The following is a 21,950-nucleotide window of genomic DNA, read 5'->3' as shown; positions in this document are numbered from 1 at the left end:
TCTGACTGTCCATTCTGCATGGATGAGCTTCTCTCGTCGTTTCTCTCTCCGTCTGCCTAATCCCAGGATGATGTGGCCACCGGACATATCTATGAGTATGCAGTGCTTTAAACTATTAGCTCCATACTCTGCAAAAGCAATATCCCAACGATTACTGCAAAGAGAATTCTCCCCACATCCCTGTGAAGCCGCATTATCTCCAAGAGATTTACAGAGTGATTTAGAAACACAACACTTTCTCTGTCTCCTAATTCTACTTTCTCTATATTCAAGTTCATTTTTCTCCCATGCCTGGCTTGAACTGGGTCTCCAATTCATACTGAATATCCCGATGACTTAGGATCCAGGTTGAGGACCACAAGGAGATGACTCTGAAGTTCTGCTCTTTCTTTCTTTTTTTTTTTTCTTTTTTGGTCTTTCAAGACAGGGTTTCTGTTTGTAGTCCCGGCTGTCCTGGAACTCACTCTGTAGACCAGGCTGCCCTCGAACTCAGAAATTCGCCTGCCTCTGCCTCCCAAGTGCTAGGATTAAAGGCATGTGGCAGTTCTACTGTTTCTTAATCTGAGGCCAGGATCTTGGTTGCCTGGACACACCTCCCTGTCTTCTGCCTTCAGGGACTGAAACAGTTACCTCCCCAGACATGGTTGAGAGGTTCACACCTAAGCCCTCTATGCCTTAGTATGCGACATCATCCAGACAACTTGCTTGTGTGAATTTGCCAGAGCCATCCAAATCTGTAGCTCACACAAATCTGTATTCTGTCCTCAAGGTATAAGATAAACACCTTAAGTGAATTGATTAAAGGTCACGATATTTTACAGTATTTACATAAAGATAGATTAATTTAAGTTTGGATAAGGGCTTCTCCAGACATCTTGGAAGCTCATGGAGATAGGTGTGTTGTCATGTCGTACCAATCATATTAAATTTTGCTTTGAAATATTGAAGCCACTCCATAATGCCATGAAATATTAAAATCAAATATGAAGGTTCCACATCATAAATTATGTCAGCTAATTTTGGGCTGGAGAACGCAGGTCTCTGGAGTTACAAAGGGTCCAGGGGTGATGAACGCAGCTGTCATGTTTCTGAAGGAGCTGTGGAAAACAGTCCTTCTTGTGTCCAGGAGTCCTCATGGCCTTTCATCCCCTGGAGGACATGAGCCACCTCCATTCTGTATAATTGGTGCGGTGCCCCAGATGATCTGTTAACAGCCTCTCTGCTACGCATCTGCTTAGGTCTCCGGTGGGTTGGGCCAGAGTGTTAGCATTAAGGCCCTTAGCAACTCCATTCCTGCCCTTCTACAGCAAGGCCTGCCCTGAGAACTGCTTCACGGCGCTATGCCTCCAATCATTTCTCAACCTTATTGCCTGAGAAGTAGCCTGGCCAAAGCAAGGACTCTGCTTCTACAAGGGAGCTCAGTAGCTGTCTCTCTCAGTGAGGCGGCCAAGCAATGGAGCAAACCGGAGGATACAAATATCTAGCAATGTGGATATCCTAGCCCCTCACAGGATAGCCTGGTATCTGTATTTTCAGTGATCTCACTCCACTGTGTACGGCTTCTCCTTGGAGATGCGTGCCTGTCTTGCACAGGCCTTTCTTTTATTTATGTAGCTCTTAAATTTTTATCTCCAAAGGGAAAGACAAAAGTCAAAAAAAAAAAAAAATGCCTCTTCCTAGGGCAAAATAACTATGACAGCATAGAAGCTCTCCGTGGTAAACTGAGGTAGCAGGATGACTGGATCTTCAGTGATCCTCCTGAAGGCTCACTTGGAGCTTTCTAGTGCTTGCCTTATTAGCCTGCTTCTTAACCACTAGTTATATTTCTCAGTGGAATAATGGACCTGATTTATGTCAAAACCCCAGTGTCTTAATCACGATAATAAAGCAGAAAGTCACAGCAACTGTTGTCACCTTAAGACCTGCTTTGCTTCTCAAGGACATCCTGTCTTTAAAGACAAGTCTTTGCATCAGATTAATAAAAAATTAAATTGAATCAGCACCTTTTAAAGGAAAAGAGGAATTTAATGAAGAAAACAGAACTCCATCGCTCCCATAATCGATGCCAAATCCTGCTATGCTATGCTAGGCTTCTTCACCAAATTCAAATCCGATAAACCCATCCTGGAGCGCAGTACCCTCTCACGTAGAGAGTAAACACGGACAGTAAATTAATAATTGGAAAGGTATGCAGATGGCAAGACTTCCTTTTTTTTTTTTCTCTTTGAGCTGTTTTGTGCACGTTTGCTAATCATGCTTGCAAAAAATTGCAAAGATAAATATGAACTTTGAAAAGTAACATTCAACAGGATGTGAGTGTAAGAAATAGCACACCATGAATAGTAAAACCCAGCATGTTCCGCCTCTGCGAAGTGCAATGATTACTGTCTGTTCAGCCTTTACCGTCAGCTTCATAAGGCAGTATCCTTCTTATTTATGAACTACTCATGGGGGGTGGTCCAGCTTTTATGATCTGAATGGTATTTTTTAATCAGGTCCCTAGCCCTGTAACCTTGATCAAGCCCTGATCAGGCTGTGAAAGAGTACCCCCACCCCCCAAGTCATTTTCTAAGAGAAAGACTTCAAGCTACTGACCTCAACCCTGTGCTAGCCCTTGACTTGGTGCTCTGAAATGATCTCATGGGTTCCTAGCCAAGGCAGGGCTTGCCCAAAGTTCCTTCCCACTCTTGCCAGTTTCACCTCGGGATGCTTCGGCAGAATTTCAGCACCCAAGCAGACAAGGTCAAATTCAACTGCTTCTCCTGCTGCCTCTAGCTCATGAGTCCAACAGGGCAGCCAGTCCCCCAGCCCCAGGCCTGCACCAAGAGAGGGGAAGGGACCTGAGCCCTGATCTGCAGAGAGTAAAAGGCACCCATTTTTCTTCCTTATTTACTCCAGGGGTGCCTCTCCTCCCCCACTTCTGGCATCCCTTTATCACTGGCTCCATCTCCTTGTGGCATATTTTCAGGGTAGTAGAATGTTGAGGTCACAGGGAGAGGCTCCTTTTTCTTTTTCAAGCAGCAGAGACGCCAGCCTGGAACCCTGAGCATGAACAAGCAAGATGCAGAGTCTTGTTCTTGACTTTGGGCTCTAGTCTCTGCCCCTGCTTGGGGCTGGCCCCTGTTCGTTCCTCTTTCCTGCCCTCACTAGCTCCCTAGGATCCGCAGCATAGGTTTCCCACGATTGTGCAGGTCAGGCATGTGCACCTGGAAGCTCAGCAGGGTACAGACCCCAGCTCAGAGAAGGTGCCTATACCCGTAACCAAGAGAAGAGACCAACATTTCACGTGGGCATTTTTGCCTTCTCTCCTGCTTCGGTCTTTGCTCAACGGCAGGCGGCAGGGCCCCTCTGCTCAGACTTATTCCCCCCATCTCCCTGAAGTTAATCAGCTGTACTGTACTTGGCAGTTCGCTTTAGTTTGGATAATACTTTCAAAACCTCGAACGTTCCAGGGAGATGGTCGTCCCCAGAGCCCCCCACCCCCTCCCGCCCAGTTCTGCCTGGCCAAGGATGTCCTGTGCTCACAAGGCTGTGGCGTTTGTCTAGAATAGACATCATATTCCCGCTCCTCCAAGACTGTAGCCAAAGTTGCCAGATGCCCCTGGGCGACTAGGTCCTGCCAGATGCAGTTGCGTAACCTCGCCCCCCACCTCCGCCGCTGCCCGCCACCGGGTCTACACTGGGCTACACCCGCCGTCCCGGACCTAGGCGAAGCCAGTTTAGGGGCTATTGCGTGCGCAAGAGCCAGGGTCTGCGCCTATCTGCCAGCGGTCAAGTACAGAGGGCTTGGGGTGCAGGAGGAGGGCATGCTGGGCTTTGCTTACCTTTGGCTGCTTACTGATAAGTGGAGGTCGGTGCAGCGCCTGGCTCGGGCATGTCTTGCCGCGGACCCTGGCAAGCCTGGCGCGGCACGGAGCACTCGGAGCAGAGCATCCACGGCAAGGATCTCCGGGCTCGCGCTGAAGGAGGCTCGGCTCCGGAGACTTGGCCAGCTGCGTGCCCGCCGCCCGCCCCCTCCACTGCCACGGGCCCGGCCCGCCCGGCCCGGCCGGCCCCCGCGCCGCAGCCCGAGTCCCTTCGGCTCCTGCTCAGCGACGCGCACGGGGAGGCAGTGGTTCGGCCGGCTCCGGGGACGCCCGCGCGCTCGCCCGATCGCGGCGCGGCGGAGCCAGCCACAGCCACCCGGCTCCGTGCTCCTCAGATGTCCTCATTTACTGCAATTGTCTTCGGCGAGATCCGGGAGCCGGGGCCGGGAGGAGGGGGCGGGGACGGGGAGGGAGCGGGAGGGGAGTCCTGGCCGAGGCACCAGGTCCCGGCTACTCTAGGCAGCCGAGCGGCCAGAGGACTGAAGAGAGGGCACCGGGAGCTGCGCGCCAGTCGCCTGTGCGCTCGCCTGCCACCGAGGCGGGCGGAGCCCCGGGGCCCGTGGGGCGGGGGTGGGGCGGGGGCGGGCCAGGCCGCGTGCGTGGGGCGGGGGCCGGGCGCGTGAAGGAGCCCCTCCAGCCAGAGACGGATCGCGGGCAAGAGGAGGAGGAGGAGAAGGAGGAGGTGCTGGAAGCAGCCGCTGGCTGCTGCCTGTGCGCGGAGCTCCTCAGCCACATCCTAGGGTTTCTGAGCTGCAGGCGGCGCTGCGGGGCCCCTGGAACTTGTTGAGTCTACCCAGGAGCCACCTCAGGCGGTCGCGGTCGCGGGGACCCTATTGATTTCTTCTTCAGGAGTGGGGCTGTCTATAGGAAACCCTGCTTGATGGCTTTCGGTGGTGTCAACCAACCTACCCCTGCTGGGTAGTTAATACCCTAGATGGGAGTGGACATCTGGGCAAGGCGCCCGCCCCCTCACCTGCAGATGTGTCTTTGGAGAGACTAGAGATGAAGGTTTCTCTTGCATTTTTTTACGTTTGTAATCAACCAGGAGTCTGTCCCTCAAATAAGGACTGAAACGCAGACCTGTTTATTGGCCTAGGGACAAAGTAGAGAGTGTCTGCCTGCCTATCAGCTCTGTTGCATCCTGATAATTTGTGGACATGTCAGAGCAGGCATCTCCACTGTTCCTCATCTGGACCTCCTAGTCCCTCTGTCCCTCACCCCCTAGAGAGGCAGTGGGAGATTGTGTGATTGTGTTTGTTTTGATCAGAGTTAAATAAACTCGGAAAAGAGATTTCTTTAGCATGAACAGAGGACAATTCCCAGCATATACCCCAAACTCCACCAGAGTCTTGTGAGCTCTCTGATGCAGGTTCAGGGTCTTCCCAGATGCCTAGCAGGGCTGAGTAGCAGACACTGGGACTAAGTATTCTTGCATACAGGTCTCCCAGCCCTACCTGGGACATACTGGAAAGTAGCCCCCACCGATAACATGGTGGTAAGCTTTGGCCAATGAATTGGGAATTCAGATGGGAAATGCTCTTAATCACACATCCCTACAAGCACACCTTTCAGACAGAAGACAAGCTGTGGTTTGTTCCTATGTATCACTTTATCCCTGTAACCCATCTTAGTATTCCAGGCCACTCCATTGCTCTATCCTCATACAGTGGGCTGATAGAGCCCAGCTCTCTATTTTATATATACTTTCAGCTCTTTCAAAGGGCTTTCTGTAAGATACTGCATTGTCTATGTAAGATGATGTGTCCACACGTTTCAGAAGGAGGTCATTCTAAAATATCTTCCCTTTGCCTGTCTCATTAGCCCTTGAGATACATGCCCATGCTCCTGGGTAGAAGAAGATTTCTCTAGATATACCACCAGGCCCAGCCATATATCAGGGAAGAGCCTGAGCTTGCAGGTGGATGCTTGCCCCAGCTCCACTGGAGTATCTCATCTTGCAAGCACCCTGCTGCAGGTCAGGGCCCTCCCTGATGTTTAGCTTGGCCTGGAGTTTAGGGAGAGAACACCAAGCCTGGAGAACCTAGACTCTGTCCCTCCCACTCTTTAAAATGCCCCTTAGGACCCAGATTCTCCCAATTCTGATTGCTAGCCCATTTATGTCTTTAGGCCTGGAGGCTGCTGGGATCTGGCTGGGAAAAGGGCCTGTGTGCTGGCTGCTTTTATGTCAACTTGATTCAAATTGGAGTTATCTAAAAGAAAGGCAACCTCAATTGAGAAAATGCCCCCATAAGACCCAGCTGAAAGGCATTTTCTTAATTAGCAATTGATGGGGGAGGGCCCAGCCCATCGTGGGTGCTGCCATCCCTGGGCTGGCGGTCCTGGGTTCTGTAAGCAAGTAGGTTGAGTAAGCCATGAGGAGCAAGCCAGTAAGGGGGACCCTCCATGGTGTCTATTAGCTCCTGCCTTGCGGCTGCTGCCCTGCTTAGGTTCCTGCCCTCACTGCTTTGAATGATGAGGAGTGATTTGGTACTGGGAGTGAATCAAACCTTCTCCAAGTTGCCTTTGTTCATGGCACTTCGTCACAGCAACAGTAACTCTGACTAGGACAGCCTGCAATCGTGAATAGACTCTGCTACCCAGCTAGAAGCCAGAGGGGCTGTGCAGGATGGGACTGTGTAACAGCAGATGGCAAGACTTCCTGCCTGACATGCCTCCCGCTGCCCCCTTCCTCAGGTGTGCTCTTACATCTTTGGGAATTCTGTCCAGAAAACTTTCTGTAAATCTTACCTTATCGTAAATCCATAAGATTAGAAACCCCTTTTCCAATGTCTTAAGTATGTCACTGCATATCTGTCAGGCAATGTGGGAGTGGCACCATTGAGAATAGAAAGTTTGGGTTTGAGGTCCAGGGGTAAAATCAGATAGACAGAAAAGTGTGCAGAGGAGGCTGGAGCTCAGCCACAAGTGGCGCTGTGAACTGGTTAGGTGTCTCTAGGGCCAGTGTCAGTGATGATCCCCACAGGGACTACCTAGAGGAGGCAATGATGACATGCTATGGCCGCCAGGTTGGAAGATGTTTAGCTGAGCCGTGGTTGCTCTGAGTTCTCCAGCTGTCCAGTCACTTCAGCTGTTGCTAGGTTTATTGTTATCCTGCTTTGGATTTAAGATGCCTCTGTACAGGCTCACTTAGGCCCCACCTGATGAAGACGCTTGAAGAAGTTGTGGGAGCTTTGGAAAGTGGAGTTTATCTGGAGGAAGTAGGTTGCAGGGGTCAGGGTATAAGGTTAGTCCTTGAGGGTTCTAGTTGGATTCCACATCCCATTCCCTACCAGAGGTTCGAGAAGTCCCAGCTGAATACATCTACTGCCATGTCGCTCCTACCACCTGGGAGCAGCCTGCCCAACTCTAGCTTCCCTACCTTGATGAACTAATACCTCTAGGCCACACCTAAACAATCCTTCCTCTTTTAAGTCGCTTAAAGAAGTCTCATGAATTCTGTTGCGGTAATAAGCAAGCCATTGGTGTACCTCCTGCTGTTATAAAATGTATGACTGCATTTGCCTACTGCATCACTAAGTCCGCCATCACAAATTGAGATATTGATGAGAGTGTGTGCCGTTTGACTAGGGAGGACTGTTCCATGAGCACCAGCGTGCTCAGAACCTTCAAGCAAGCCTTGTGTTTGGGGCTGTGTGGGGGAGGAGTTGTGGCCTTCTTGCTGCCCACAGATGCTCTTTGCATCATAGTTTCTGTGTGGACAGAACAGATGTATATATTAAGGGTTTATAATGAGTCCTTATGTTTAGCTTCCCCAGAAAAAAGAAAGTAGACTCATTTTAGGAATCAATTAGGTATAAATTGGTTTCTTAGATTTTGCTTCAGAATTTCGCCACAAAAGGTAGTCTTGCAAAGGAGAAAATAGCCATTTTAAAAAGAGATTTCCCACAGGCAGAGGCAGCCAGAGAATAAAACTACACAGAAATTCATGCTGCCTCACCCACACAGAGTCCACTCCTTTGACTTCCTGGAAGTCCTGAAATTCCAAACCAGTGAATTGGTCAGAAGATGTAGCTGGGTTACTGGGGTACTAGGCTAGCAATGCACAGACCTGGGTTCCATTCTCAGCCTGCAGAAGGCAGACCCTGTGGTATATGCATGCAAACTCAGTCCTTGAGTGGTCAATACAGAAGGATTACAAATTCAAGGTCATCCTTGGCTATATAGCAAGTTGGAAGCAAACCTGGACTACCAAAGACCCTGTCTCAAAAACAAAACAAAACCAATAGTATGATAAACTGCAGTGTGTGTGTGTGTGTGTGTGTGTGTGTGTGTGTGTGTGTTCCAGAATGTTCTGAGCAGTTTTAATTCCAAACTGAAAGTAACCTTAAGAATTTCTTGGTCTTATCAAAGTGTGGAGGATTATCTAGAAACAACCACCAACAAATTATTACCTTCCAGAAGACTTTTGGGAACATCATGCAGAACGAGAGTGTATGTCACTAATTTGCTGGAGAGATGCTCAGTGGTTAAGAGCACTGACTGCTCTTAACAAAGGACCAGGCTTTGATTCCCAGCTCTCTCAAGTCTCACATTGTCTGTAACTCCAATCCCAGAGAAGCTGACGCCCTCTTCTGGCCTCTGAGGGCACTGCATGCATTCAGTGTACAAGACATATATGCAGGCATACTGCCCATACACTTCACATACATACATACATACATACATACATACATACATACATACATACAAAGGGAGTATGTATCACAGGATTCATTCACAGGGATGTTTGTGGTGTTTGGTATGAAGCTGGTGGCTACTGTTGGATGTTAATTACACAGAGCCTGCGGGTGTCCTTGTACATCCATTAGAACTAGGTGTCCTGTCATCTCCTTGCATTTGGTCTGTCTGTGTTGTCACTGCGTACTCACCATGCCTTCTAATATGTCTCTGTAAATGAAGGGGCTTATTGTCAGTGATATGAGCTTTCATCGCTGAAACCCAAACCCAAGGGAAAGGGCAAAGAAGGGCTCTGCAGCCTCCCTGCTCACTTAGCTGTGGGTGAGAACGTTCTCAGGGGGGCTGCTGCAGAACCCTGGCCCTCCTGACTCTCAGGTGCCCCTGTGACACAGCTCACTTGGGGATGATTTTCCCACCTCCTACTTTAATGTTCTCAAGTGACTCAAGGTGGGACTGTCTGTGGTGAGTGGTTTCCCTCCTCCAGCTGCAGGCATGGTCAACCCATAGTGCAGGAGAGGGAGCTTGCCTTGATGAGCCCCTGTTGGGTGGGAGCAGTAGCAGATGCAAGCTCTGCTTTCTCTTCAAGAACAAGACCAACACAATGCTCAAAATGCACGGCAACCAGGCCTCCCCTTAGCCCAGAAGACCAGTGAGGCACCCTCTTCAGACATTCCATTTGTCACCTACCTTCTGCCTCCTGGACTTGTATCTCTTTGCATCTCCATCTCTGTCACGCTCCCTACCCACAATTGCCTACTGCCCTGGTCCCTGGATCTTACCCTCTTGGAGGCGAGCCACTTGTCCACCCTCTGATGCTACTCCCCCTAGTTCTTTCCATTCCAATATGAGAGACCAGAGATGGTTTATTGGCCGCTAACCTAATTAGTTTGGGAGAGGCTGAGCATCTAGAAGACCGGTGAAAATCCCAGGTTTCCTAAACCAATCACTGCAAATAGAACTTAAGGAAATGAGATGTTTTCCCTTTTAAAGAGGATGCTGGTGGTTCTAGCCTCCCTTTAACAACTGCAGCAGCTGTGCTTGGTGAGGAAGGATGGAGTGGGCATGTCCTCCTGGCACTCTCCCAGACATACAAGTGCAGGCTTCTCATCAAATCCTCAGGCAGCTGGGCACAGTGGTTCATGACTGTAATCCTGGCTATCTGGGGGCTGAGGCAGGAGTTCAAGGCATTCAGGGCTACAGAGTGAGACCTTGCCTCAAAACAAAACAACCCCAGCTTTCCTTTTCTAGGTTAGTCACCCTTCCCCTCACACCCCAGGACTCACTGAGGAAGCAAGCCTGCAGTAGCCATTTGGCTGGCTTCACTCTTTTCAGCCTGGGTTTCTCACCATCCATGTCTAATCCAAGGAGTAAGCCTTTTGCTACAGAGGTAGCTGGCTCCAGAGCCATTCTCAGTGTTTGCTGCCATCTCTCTGAGCCTGCTGCGGCTCAGCTTCTGTAAAGCAGCTCATCTGCCCAGGCCAAAGATGACACCTTTAACCAGAACTGGGTCAAAAAGGGATAAAAATTGCTCTCAAATTTCAGGGCATGTCTTCCAGTCCACTCTGTGTAACGCTGTCCTCTGTACTTCCATCTGAAGTCTGTCCTTGGACAGAAGCTGGGTGTCAGCGTGGGGCATTGCAGGGAGGCCTGAAGTCACAGTAGGGCAGGGTGGCACTTGTCTTGCAACATCCAGCATAGGAGTTGCCTGGTTTGTCCTTGTTTGTCCCTAGCCTTCCTAGGCATGCAGGAGGGGGCAGGAGCATGGGAAGAAGACAGTGGAATTCTCCTGTACCCTAGGCTCTTCACACAAGATGCGTATGATGTTCCACTCTTGTGACGAGCCTGCAGCATGTTGTGCCCCGACACTTTGTGTATTGTCTGCTTCAGTCCTCATGGGAAGGCTATGAAATATATTGAGACAAACTTTCCACAGATGTTAATCAGCAGTTTCTCCAAGGTCACACAGCCAGGAAGTGCTGGAGCCTAGGCTCACACACAGGTCCTGCACATTGCCAGGCTGCTAGCTGCTTCGTTCAGTTCCTTATTTTTATCTGCCCTTGACAATGCTGTAGGATATATATGGTAAGTTGAGTGTGGCTTGACTTGGGCTGAGCAATCTTGCAGGAGTGAGGACTGTCTCTATCCACTGTAATCCCCTTCATGGTTTTTATGGGTCTTAAGTGATAGGAGAGACCTTTGTCTCGAGCTTACTATAATGCCCCAGATCATCATGGGAACAGCTCAAAGGGAAACACTCTGGCCCCAGTCAAGTCCTTTGCCTCTGCTGAACTCCCTGCTGCAAGCTGGCAAGCCTCTGGCCAAGTTTTCTTTCACTTTCTTAGTCAGACATCCTCCTCTCGATGTACCTGTCATTGGAACTTCCAGGAGAGACCAGGCATGCGGACAGCCACCGAGCAGGAGGCTTTTGTATTGGGTAGTGCTCTGCTTCACCCATGTGATTTCAGTGACATTATCACACATTGTCTCCATCAAACAACAGTTATTAAAATGATCCATCACAACATACATGTTCTGTATACACCACAGAGCTCTTCTTCAAAAATTTTTATGCCATGAGTAATAAAGTTATATTACGGTGGCCTTTACTGATGATACAAAATCCCTGCCTGCTTTCATTCCTGAGCCCCAGCTAATTTGGACAGCACTTTCTCCTCCTTCTCCCCCCCCTCTTCCTGCTTCTCCTCCTTTTCCTCCTCCTCCTGTTCCTCCTGCTCCTCCTGCTCCTGCTGCTCCTCCTTCTCCTGCTGCTCCTCCTGCTCCTGCTGCTCCTCCTTCTCCTGCTGCTCCTCCTGCTCCTCCTGCTCCTTCTGCTCCTCCTTCTCCTGCTGCTCCTCCTCCTGCTCCTCCTCCTCCTGCTCCTCCTGCTCCTCCTCCTGCTCCTCCTCCTCCTCCTGCTCCTCCTGCTCCTCCTCCTCCCGCTCCTCCTGCTCCTCCTCCTCCTGCTCCTTCTGCTCCTCCTTCTCCTGCTGCTCCTCCTCCTGCTCCTCCTCCTGCTCCTCCTCCTCCTGCTCCTCCTGCTCCTCCTCCTCCTGCTCCTCCTGCTCCTCCTCCTGCTCCTCCTGCTCCTCCGGCTCCTCCTCCTCCTCCTGCTCCTCCTCCTCCTCCTGCTCCTCCTTCTTCGGCTGCTCCTCCTGCTCCTCTTCCTCCAGTAGCGTGCTGTGCATATAATTCTAATTACCCGCCCTTGACATTTTTATACTCAGTGTAATAAATTATTTTGCTAATTTGGGTCTAGGAATTGATTACCTGACTTTGAATGTTGTGTTTACTGGGGAGTGTGGATCCTGAGAGTGGGAAGACATGGTTTTTGTTTTTAAGTGCCCAGGTCCACATTGGAACAGTACGAATGTCTTTGTAAATATCTGTTTATATTTGGGGACCCCTAAGTCCACACACAGATTTTCAGTTGCATTTTTACTACTAATACGTTTTTTCTTCCATACTGAAAATTCTTGGGGATTAGATGAGCAGGTTGTTCCCAGTATTGCAGGCCAAGGTTCTCTTCATTCAGCATAAACCAGGTCATGGTACCTCATGGGCATGTTACACTCTAAGGAGTGTGTGTCTTTAGACCTTACTTCTTGGTGCCTTTCTGCTAGTTCCACTGTGCCTTTAAGCTAAAGTAACATTCAAACATTTCTATGAACATATTTTATGTGCAATTTTACTCCCAGGATTTAAAGAATGGCATGGGAGTGTGTAAATGCTGCCTACAGTTCTTCATTTGTAAACGGCTTGTGTCGGTAATTTTGAGTGCAGTGGGTATCGTTGGAACACAGTTCTGAACCCCTTGGTTGCAGCCATCACAGCCCCTTCTGCAAGGAAACTTCAATGGGGTCCTCCAAGCCTCCGCAGAACCTCAAGGAGGGAAGAGCCATGAGGTGTCGGCATATCCTCCTTGGTGATGGAGGCCTTTTCTTCTTGGCACCCATTGGCTCAGTATTTCAGTATATTAAGCAAAGAAAGTCACTGTGCTTTATACAGTATGATATATACATGTATATAGGAGTGTGTATGTGTGTTTGGGTGTGTGTGTTTATGTGTATGTGTATGTGTTTGTTTATACAGCTTTTGCTCAGTATAAAGACAGCAGGAAATCCAAATTCATTCTGAGTGTGTTTTCAGTGTGAATCCCGAGCTTTTGTTTTAGAATGTATTGACTACCTGAAAAGGATTCCGTAAAGCTAAGCAGTTTATAAATAAAAGGCAGGAAGCTGGTCAGGAGACTGAAATGGATGTTATCCTCAGTGGCCACTGGGGGCTCCCTTCATCTCTTCGTGTTTGTAAATGGAGAAACCTGGGCAGTACTGAGCTCAGTCCTCTCCATGATGAGCAGGAGAAGAAAAAACAAAACAAAACAACAAGAACGAAACCAAACAACCAACCAAACAAACAAACAAAAAAACCACCTCTTTATTAGATATCTTGGGCTATGGTGTTAAGCTCTGATGTTCTAGTAAGAGATCAAATTTACTGAGATTTATTTTGTTCCCTGCACTCAAGTATGGAAACAAAGTAATTAATTTCAATGACACCTTTTCTTCTTCTCCGTGGAGTAAATATTATCACATGAAATTGTTGGTGACGCTTCCAAATCCCTTAAAATTAGACTTCTGACTCATTCACACTGTGAAAATAGTGAAGAAGCAACCTCCTCGCTCGCTGGTTCCCGATACTGCCGCTTTCTTTTTTGGTCTCTGGGTGTTAATGAAGAGTTTTTGGTTCTGGAACTTTCTCTTCTGCTAACTGCAGCATGGGCAGAAGAGTGAGGCTCCACTTGCCTAGTTAAGCTCCAGGGTTCAAGCTTGTGGCTTCCATGCTCCCCTGCCTTTGCTGTAGGCAAAATTGCTTAAATTCAGTTTGATATTGTAGAGTATAGCTAATAAGAACAGCGGGTGAGCGGATTAGGGTTGAACTTAGCTGTGCTGTGTTGGTTCCGGGCTTCATCTGATGGAGTAGGTGTCAGAGGTTGACTGGATGTGTCCAGCTTGAGTGCTGAGTATCAGCTTTTAGCCAAAGATAGCAACAGGTGCTACTCCACTCAAAATTGAAAATGTGCTTTAAATGTTGTGAAATTACTAATAGTAATGGTGATGTCCCGGGATGGTGATGGTAATGGGGATGGTGGTGATGATGGTGATGATGGTGATAGTGGGGATGGGGATGAGGATGGTAATAATGAGATGATGTGTAGTTTGTATGAACTTTGTCATGGCAACATGGTTTTCCAGGATGAAATGCTAGGCACGTGACTTCTAGAGGAAGTGCTCTTCCTCCTCGAGACATCTGGGGAGAGCCTTGTCTTCAGCAGTATCCTGAGCCAGGAACTGTTACCAGGGCCCGAAGACTCAAGAATAGCATGCTTAAGACAAGGGAGATTCCAATGTTTTTTGAAGCTGGAGCTTGTTAACGCATGGTACCTAAAGGACATGGTGCTGCCTTTTGGATAAATGACAAGTTGGGAATCTAAGGTGCTGTTCTCAGAGGAGTTTAGGCAAGTTTGGGAAGCATCACTCCTCCACTCCTTCATTGTAAGCGAAGTCTGGACTCCCAGTCTTCCTTATGCTATTCCTACAGATGCCACGGCGTCTTTGCACACGGTCCTTTTGGTAACCGATGATGTCAGCACTTTCATTCTCCTTACTTGTGAAACTAGGTTAAGAGTTACCAGCACCAAGTGCCAGTTGGAGAAGCAAGCTCAGGTGGGTCAGTGCACAAGGCGAAGTCCAGAATCTTACATAAACACCCCTCCCAGGAGCAGGAAGGATTCAGAACTGTCCACAGCAATATCAGATAAAACAATCTGCCTTGAGGACAGGCAAAGCATGGCTGAAGCTGTCCACGTTTAGTGTTCAGATCTACCAGATGAACCAATGGCACTCTAAGACAACGTCATTACATACTGTGTCTCCTCTCATCCTGGAAACAGGGCATCTTGCATTCTTGAACATTACCAAATACTTGGATGTTTCTCCTATATTTTGAGGTGAATGTGAACATCATCGAAGCGTTGCTCAAAAGAATCCTTTGTAAAAAAAAAAAAGGTGTTGCAAGTGTTCCTTTAAAAAGTTAATTAAAATATCCTAAGACTTTATAGGCCATAACGTCTTGTTATGAAAACTGGTCTCTGCTGACGAAGCAGAACAGCTATAGAAAACACCTTTTAAAAACGAAACAAAAATAAGGGACAGGGGTGGGCTTTAATCACAGAACTCAGGAGACAGTTAGATGATCTCTGTGAGTTCAAAGCCACCCTGGTTTATATAGTGAGTTCCAGGATAGCCAAGGCTACATAGAAAGATTCTGTCTCAAAAGAATATGTTACAGAGTGAGTTGTGCTTGAATTCCAATGAAAGGTTGTTTGAGGGGCTGGTGCTATGGCTCATAGTTAAGAATGCTTGCTGCTCTTGCAGAGGACCCAGGTTTGGTTCCCAGTACTTACACTAGGCAGTTCACAACCATCTGTAACTCCAGCTGGGAGGGATGCAGCACCTGCTTCGGGCCTTCATGAGAAGTAAGATCGCTTACCTGCTGAGCCATCTCTCCAGTCTCTGAAGTCTTTCAGTGAGAACCAGAGCATTGTGCAGAGGAGATCTGTGTGTGCCGAGGCTGTTTGCCCCTCCAGAACCCTAGACAGTGCTGTTAGCACTGGCTTTTCTTCTCCAGCTGATTTATTTAAATGTTTCACACAGCCAAATGTACTGTCTTTGCTGTAGGCTTTTAATATGGGAGCTGTTAGGATGACGGATATGACATATGGATTTTTTTTTGTTTTGATAGTTTCCAAACAATTGAGATAAATAGTTAAGTGTCTATAATTGTTTCTTGTAACCATATGAGAAATTATTAAGCATAAGCTTCCTTTTTTTTTTTACTAGAGTAAGAATCAATAATCAAATGTATGTTTTAAGGTTATGTTTAGTACTATAGATTTTTATTCCAGGAAGCTGAGATACCCTATCCCTGCATCATTTGTGTGTGTGTGTGTGTGTGTGTAGGCATGCCTATGCCACAACTGGGTTGTAGAGATCATAGAACAGCCTTAGGTATCAGTTTTGACTTTCTGCCTTATTTAAGACAGGGTCTCCTGTTCTTTTATTGCTATGTGCACTAGGATAGCAGCCCCATGGGCTTCTGTGGATGCGCCTCTCTTTTCCATCTTCTCCATCAGAGACTGGAGTTACAGATCTAGGTTTTGGTGCCTGTCTTTACATGGGCTCTGTGGACTCAAACTCAGGTCCTCACAGTTGTGTGGCAAGTACCTTTTACCCACTGAGATACCTGCCGAACCCTCCATTCATGTTTAAAACACGCCCCCAAAGTGACCTGATGCTCTGTTAATTCTCCAGGCATCTTTGAGGGTTTCCATCCCGCTTTGGAATTTGTCCACACCCTGTCATCTATTAGTGCTTTGTAGTGTCCCCTAGGGATATAAGATAAACTTAATTCATGTGGCGTTATTTCTAAGTTGCTACCATTAATTCTACTTAACATCACCATTCATTAAAATCAGTTCACTCTCCAAGGAGCACTGTAAGTACCAAGGGTTGCCAGCACAGGCTGTCTTAGTGACAGCCTTGAGGACTTACCTATACTGACCTCTCCCAAGCGTGTCTAATCCAGGTGTCATTTATCTCATCCGAAATCCATTTGGATTCTCGGGACTACTCTTTCCCATTGTCCTCTCCTTCAGCTCGGGAGTGGTCCCTTTGAATGGTGGTTTCATGGTCGAGAGAGAAAGAGAGAGAGATGTTCAGGTTGACTCTGAATGCTTAACTCATACAGGCTAGAGACTGAGCTTGCTTTCAGGGTTTTAGAGTGAAAATTAAGGGTCATTTGGGAGTACCTAAATTGGATTTGCCTGACAGAGAGCAAACTCTGGGATTGTACAGTGGCCAGTCTTTTTCAGGAATGAAGATGAAACAGAGGAATGGGCTGGGTGCAGGAACCTGAGGGCAGGGATGTGACAGTGTAGAATATATACCTGTCCTTGCATGGAGGTTTCTATAACATGTGCTTGAGTTTGAAGGTCCACCTCTCCTCTGCGGTCAGAATCAAATGCTAAGTCATGGTGGCATTGGCACTACCTGGGAGATGGGTGCTTAAAGGGCAGGAAAATCACCAAACCCCTTCTTCCTGCCTCCCTCAAACCTTAAGATGATGGATTGGGAAAGTAGATAAGGCATAAAACTGAGAAACAACAACAATAACAGCAACAAAAATGACCTGACATCAATAAGAGCTCCATCCAAAATGGTGTAAAATGAACGGTTTCCCACAAGGAAGTCATTGAATATATAGGAAGGACTCAAAAGTGTCCCCGGGATGCTTAGAGATAGTTTAGACGTATGGGCACACTGCCTCCCAGGTTGACTCCCCACCCCCAGATGTCTAGACTTTTTGAACTGGCAGATTCAGCTAAGAGCCTCCCCGACACCTTAGCGGGCCTGCCACAGTCTGCTGTAAGACTGATCCTCCAAGGAGGCTGAGCCCTGGCTAGGGAAACCCCATCCTCAGTTAGGGTGTCCCTAGATTCAGTTATAAATCTCTCCTTATCACCAGCCTGTGCCATTATGATTCACTGCCAGTCTGTCTATCTGTCTGTCTGTCTGTCTGTCTTTTTTTCTTTCATTTATTTTTTGTTCCAAACCATAAAAAGAAAAAAGAAAGAAAGAAAAAGAAAAAGATTTCTTCTCTCAGGTTCTTGACTTCCTTGCTGAGAGAATGAAATTTTTTATGTCATCTTAAATTTGGCGGTTATTGCCCTATTACCTATGGAGACTATTGTAAAGACCTCACTCAGCTGCCATCAGATCCAGCCGTAGGCATCATTTGTGCCACGAAAGGTGGCCCCAGTGCTCAGCTTGGAAAAAAATGGCCCCTGCTTGGCTCTGCAAATGACTCCCACTGAAGCCTTGGAGAGCCGAGGACATGACACGAGACGTGAAGGAGCTGTAAAGGGAATGGTGACTGAGAATTTCTTGCGGAAATGTGGTACTGCTTCTGATTTGATGGTGATGGAGTCAGCAGGGCCTTCTCTGTGAATGGCGGGAGTAGGTCCCAGACACCCAGGGTCTGTCTGTCTACAGGGAGCCTTTCTCCTGCAGCTTCTGGTTTATAGATTTTCAGTTCTCCCATCTAGCCCTTTCTCTGCATCTAAACTGCATCCTGGTTGCCACCGACCACGGCTGTGCTATGTACTGAGGCCAGGCCAAGCCGGCAGTTGCCTCCTGGCTGATTGTTTGGCTAGTTCAGGTTACAATAGTGTGGCTTTGAAAGTTCATTCCTCCCGTTCTCCTCTCTTCCCCTCTTCCTCTCTTCCTCTTTCTCATCTTCTCCCTACTTTCCAGGATCCTATATCCTCTATATTAGGTTTCCTGCCTAATACATATTCCCAATCTAGGCATTACTAATTTCTTTACACTACTACAATTAAAGCTTGGGATACTGTTCTCAGAATACATGACAAGTGACCTAATGACATAAGACTATTCTGTCATCCATTCCATTTTTTGTCTTATTTTATTTTAATCTATTGTTTGCTTTTATTGCATTTATGGCGGAGGGGACCTGTAAGAGCCTCCCCATGTGTCTGGAGGGCAGAAGAGGTTAAGGGTTAAGAAGTTAAGGGGTCTGGATCTCTCCTTTCACAAAACAGAATCTGGTGATTGAACTCAGATCCTCAGGCATGGCAACAGGTGCTCGTTCCCGCTGACCCATCTTGACGGGCCTTTCTGTTTTATTTTAAGGAGATGCATCCTCTTTGCAGTAAGTGTGCATTAGAGTGTTGGCGGCGTGTAAGGATTAGCTGGAAAGGCAGACCTCCAAAAGCATGGGAATGGACAGCTCGCTATCCTTTAGGATCCCAGTTAGGCTGGGAAGGCCCTAGACTGTGGGAAGGGCAGGAGAGCCAGTGTATCTTAAAGGTGGTGGTTCTGTGTTTTGTGTATCTCTCCACATAGCATTCTCCCAAGTGCTTCCCAAATGAAAGTTCTAGGGCTTGGGGGTTGATGCACTTAGGGATGTGGAGAGAATTCTCCTTTCCGTGCATATACTGACCTTGGTAGTCCTGCTAGGCACCCTGTTTTCTGATTTAACAGACAGCATCACCAAGTATGAGAATTTGGGGTCTGGACTTAAGTCTCTCCCTCTGAGCTCTGGGTTCTCCCAAGAGGAAATAAATAGTCTCTGTGCTTTTAATTCTTGTCAAATTTGTCTCTGACATTTAACAGCCTTTATAGTATTGAATTTTGAAGGCATTGATTTTTCTATAGTAGAAATTATGGATTAGATAATTGGTGAAATAAGAAAAATCCTGATTCCATAATTTTCTTTTAAAAACATGCTGGCAGGAATGGGCTTATTTGGTAAAGAGGAAAAGTACTTCCCACTGTCCATCTGTCCCTGGGGTAGGCCTTCCCACTGTCTATCTGTCCCTAGGGTGGGCCTTTTCACTGTCCATCTGTCCCTAGGATGGACCTTACCGCTGTCCATCTGTCCCTGGGGTGGGCCTTACTGCTGTCCATCTGTCCCTGGGGTAGGTCTTCCCGCTGTCCATCTGTCCCTGGAGTAGGCCTTCCCGCTGTCCATCTGTCCTTGGGTTGGGCCTTCCCGCTGTCCATCTGTCCCTGGGGTGGGCCTTCCCGCTGTCCGTCTGTCTCTTGGGTAGGCCTTCCCACTGTCCATCAGTCCCTGGGGTGGGCCTTCCCGCTGTCCATCTGTCCCTGGGGTGGGCCTTCCCGCTGTCCATCTGTCCCTGGGGTGGGCCTTCCCGCTGTCCATCTGTCTCTTGGGTGGGCCTTCCTGCTGTCCATCTGTCCATGGATGAGAACCTGCACCCTCCCTTGAGTATTTGCCGAGAGCAAGTGCCTGTCGATCCCCACCCTTTTCTTACCCGTCTTCTGCTCTTTGTATGTGAAACCTATTCCTGTCTGTACCAAATGAGCTGTCTGTCCTGACACACTGCCCAGGGGCTCTTGCTATTTGAATCTGTAAGTAAAATTAAGTTCACTTTGACTAACCCAATTTTACCACATAAAAGGGGGTGTGTCTGGCATTAGTGCCTGTTCACCTGTTATGATGGTTGGCCTAATGAGCCCTGGCTATTTCCATGTTGGGAAAGTCATACACAATTTAATAGAATGTAGAACTCACATTTTGAATTTTGAACATTGCCCAAGGTATAAACATATATAACATAGTCCTCTTTTGTAGCAAGCCCTGTTTTCAGTCAGCCCCTGGCTCCCCAAGGAAGCCACGGACACCACACTGCATTGTGTGGCTAAACTGGGAGCTGGTAGTCTGTGTGTATGGAATATATTCCAGTTTATGCTAATTTGTGGCAGCCACACTCTAAGTATTGAAAAGTGTCTGTATTTCCATAATGCTCAGAACTGGTTTCTGAAGCCAGTTTAATCTCACTTAGCTTTTAAAACTAGCTGTTATAATCGCTTGTACGAGTTTGTATCTGCATTCATTTTTTTTTTCCAAAGACTCTGAAAGAAATACCTCGAAGAAGTAAAAGTCTTCAGGTCTGGCTCACTGATTCTGTCCATGAGTCGTCTGTGAGACATCAGTCAGTAATGTCAGTAACGTAAAGGGTTAAATTATTTCAAGAATGATGTCACTCTCAAATCTTAAAAAAGAAAAAAAAAAGCATGTTTTTAGAAGCAAACCGATACCAATCCACCACGTGACAATGCAGTTGCCTGTCCTTTACAATGTTAGTCTGCACTGCATGTGCTTGGGCTAATGTCTTTAGAATGCAGTGCAGCCTTTGATCCTGCAAGCAGCTGTTTGCTCTGGAGAACCAGGATTCTCCCTCTGGTTCCTCACCCCATCCCCTCAGCACCAGCCACACTTTCCCTTCACCTCTGCCTGGCCTTCCTCAGCTCCTAGCAGTTGAGAAGCAATTGTCTGTTTTAGGAATGTTCTATATCCGTCTTCAGACAATTCTCAGTGAAGGATGAATTTGCCAAATTCACACTTCTGCCCTTCCACGACGGAGGAGGCCTTCTCTTAAGGAATGAGTTGGCGTGTTTGGTGGACGCTATTTCATATCCAGTCCCTATTCCTCTCTTAGTCACAAAAGATGTGTAGTATCTCGCTTGCTTGCATGCTGACTTCCTGCCTCTCTCACAGTGATGGTTCCCTGTTTCTTATATTCACTTCTTTTCACAGGAAAAGAAAATTTCTCTCTAATTAAAAATATTGAGCAGTAATTCATACTCTCTTAATGAGTAAACAGATCACGGCAAGTGGTTGTAATGTAAGGCATCAAATCATTTCTGTCCCCTGCTCCCACCCCCACTTCCCCATCCCCATCCTTTCAGGTTCACACACAGTGTTGACAGCTGACTTCCAGCACCTTTCTTTATGCTGTGGTGTGAACACATGTGGTGTGAACACATGTGGCCCAGACTGAGCTTCTAGCTCCTGATTCTCCTGCCTCTGCCTCCAAAGTGTGAGGAGTGTGGGTGTGCACTACCACACATAGCTATCGCTGGTGTTTTGTCACAGCAATGGAAGGTAGACTGGCTCATATACCATGGTTTGTGTTCTGGGGAACACGTGTTGGGGAACACTGCTTCTTTGGCTATGCTAATCATGTAGGGTCATACGCTTTCCTGTGTAGAGATTTGTACCTTATTCTAACTGATCATTCCCGTTCGTATGCATCATTTTCTAATTTTCCCATTTGTAAACCAAAGTAGACCACACACACACAAGAAAGTGAGCACAGAGAATGTATTTATGGTTTGGAAATTATTGAGACAGTCCCATGTGGTACTTCTGGGTTCCCTGGGTACTCTGCTCCCTCAACTGTGCCTCTCTCCATCTTTCTGCCATGGGTCTCCCCAGACTTGGGGTTCACTACCTCTTGACTTTGCTTCTAGTAAACATAGTTGAGTGTAAGTTATGTTGTGGTATATTACCCTTTCTGTGAGCTGAGCTTTTTCAGTGACACACGTTTTACTGTGGGTCTATGCTTGTTGATAGTTCAGCTACAGATTGTTCATCCTCTTTAGCAAATAAAATACCAGTGTGGGATGGGTCACAGCAAATGTATCATTTCTTCATGGATGGGCACCTGATGTCTATCGGTGCTTGCAATGAGAGCCATGTTGGGGGGGGGGGGGTCTTTCATCTGCCAGCTCTCAGTAATTCCAGGATGAGACCTCTGGGATAGCTTCTCCTTAAGGTTAATGCTTTCCCCAGACTAGGGCAGCCTCAGCCCTTCTTAGGCTCAGGGGTCTGGTCTATGCAGGAATAACAGTGTTTAGACTTGACCAGCCTGATTCCTTGCAGACTGCCCACACTTCACTTGTCCGAATCCAGCATTTTATGGTATTAAGTTTTTCATTC

At 47.6% G+C, this 21,950-nt stretch overlaps 2 protein-coding genes across 3 annotated transcripts in view; one reads left to right on the top strand and one right to left on the bottom strand.

The window, feature by feature from the left end:
• The window catches only part of Insyn2a (inhibitory synaptic factor 2A), a 53,255-nt gene extending 49,283 nt beyond the window's left edge, over positions 1-3,972 (bottom strand). The window contains exon 1 of the mRNA XM_021168434.3: positions 3,825-3,972. The gene's annotated coding sequence lies outside the window, so the exon portion shown is untranslated. The remainder of the gene's footprint in view (positions 1-3,824) is intronic.
• The window catches only part of Dock1 (dedicator of cytokinesis 1), a 502,179-nt gene that overhangs the window by 264,529 nt on the left and 215,700 nt on the right, over positions 1-21,950 (top strand). The window lies entirely within an intron of this gene.

Source organism: Mus caroli, unplaced genomic scaffold, assembly GCF_978045245.1.
Source record: "Mus caroli unplaced genomic scaffold, Mus_caroli_1 scaffold_8, whole genome shotgun sequence".
Lineage (NCBI taxonomy): Eukaryota > Metazoa > Chordata > Mammalia > Rodentia > Muridae > Mus > Mus caroli.
Note: the sequence above shows the minus strand (reverse complement) of the source record. Positions and strands in the feature narration are given on the sequence as shown.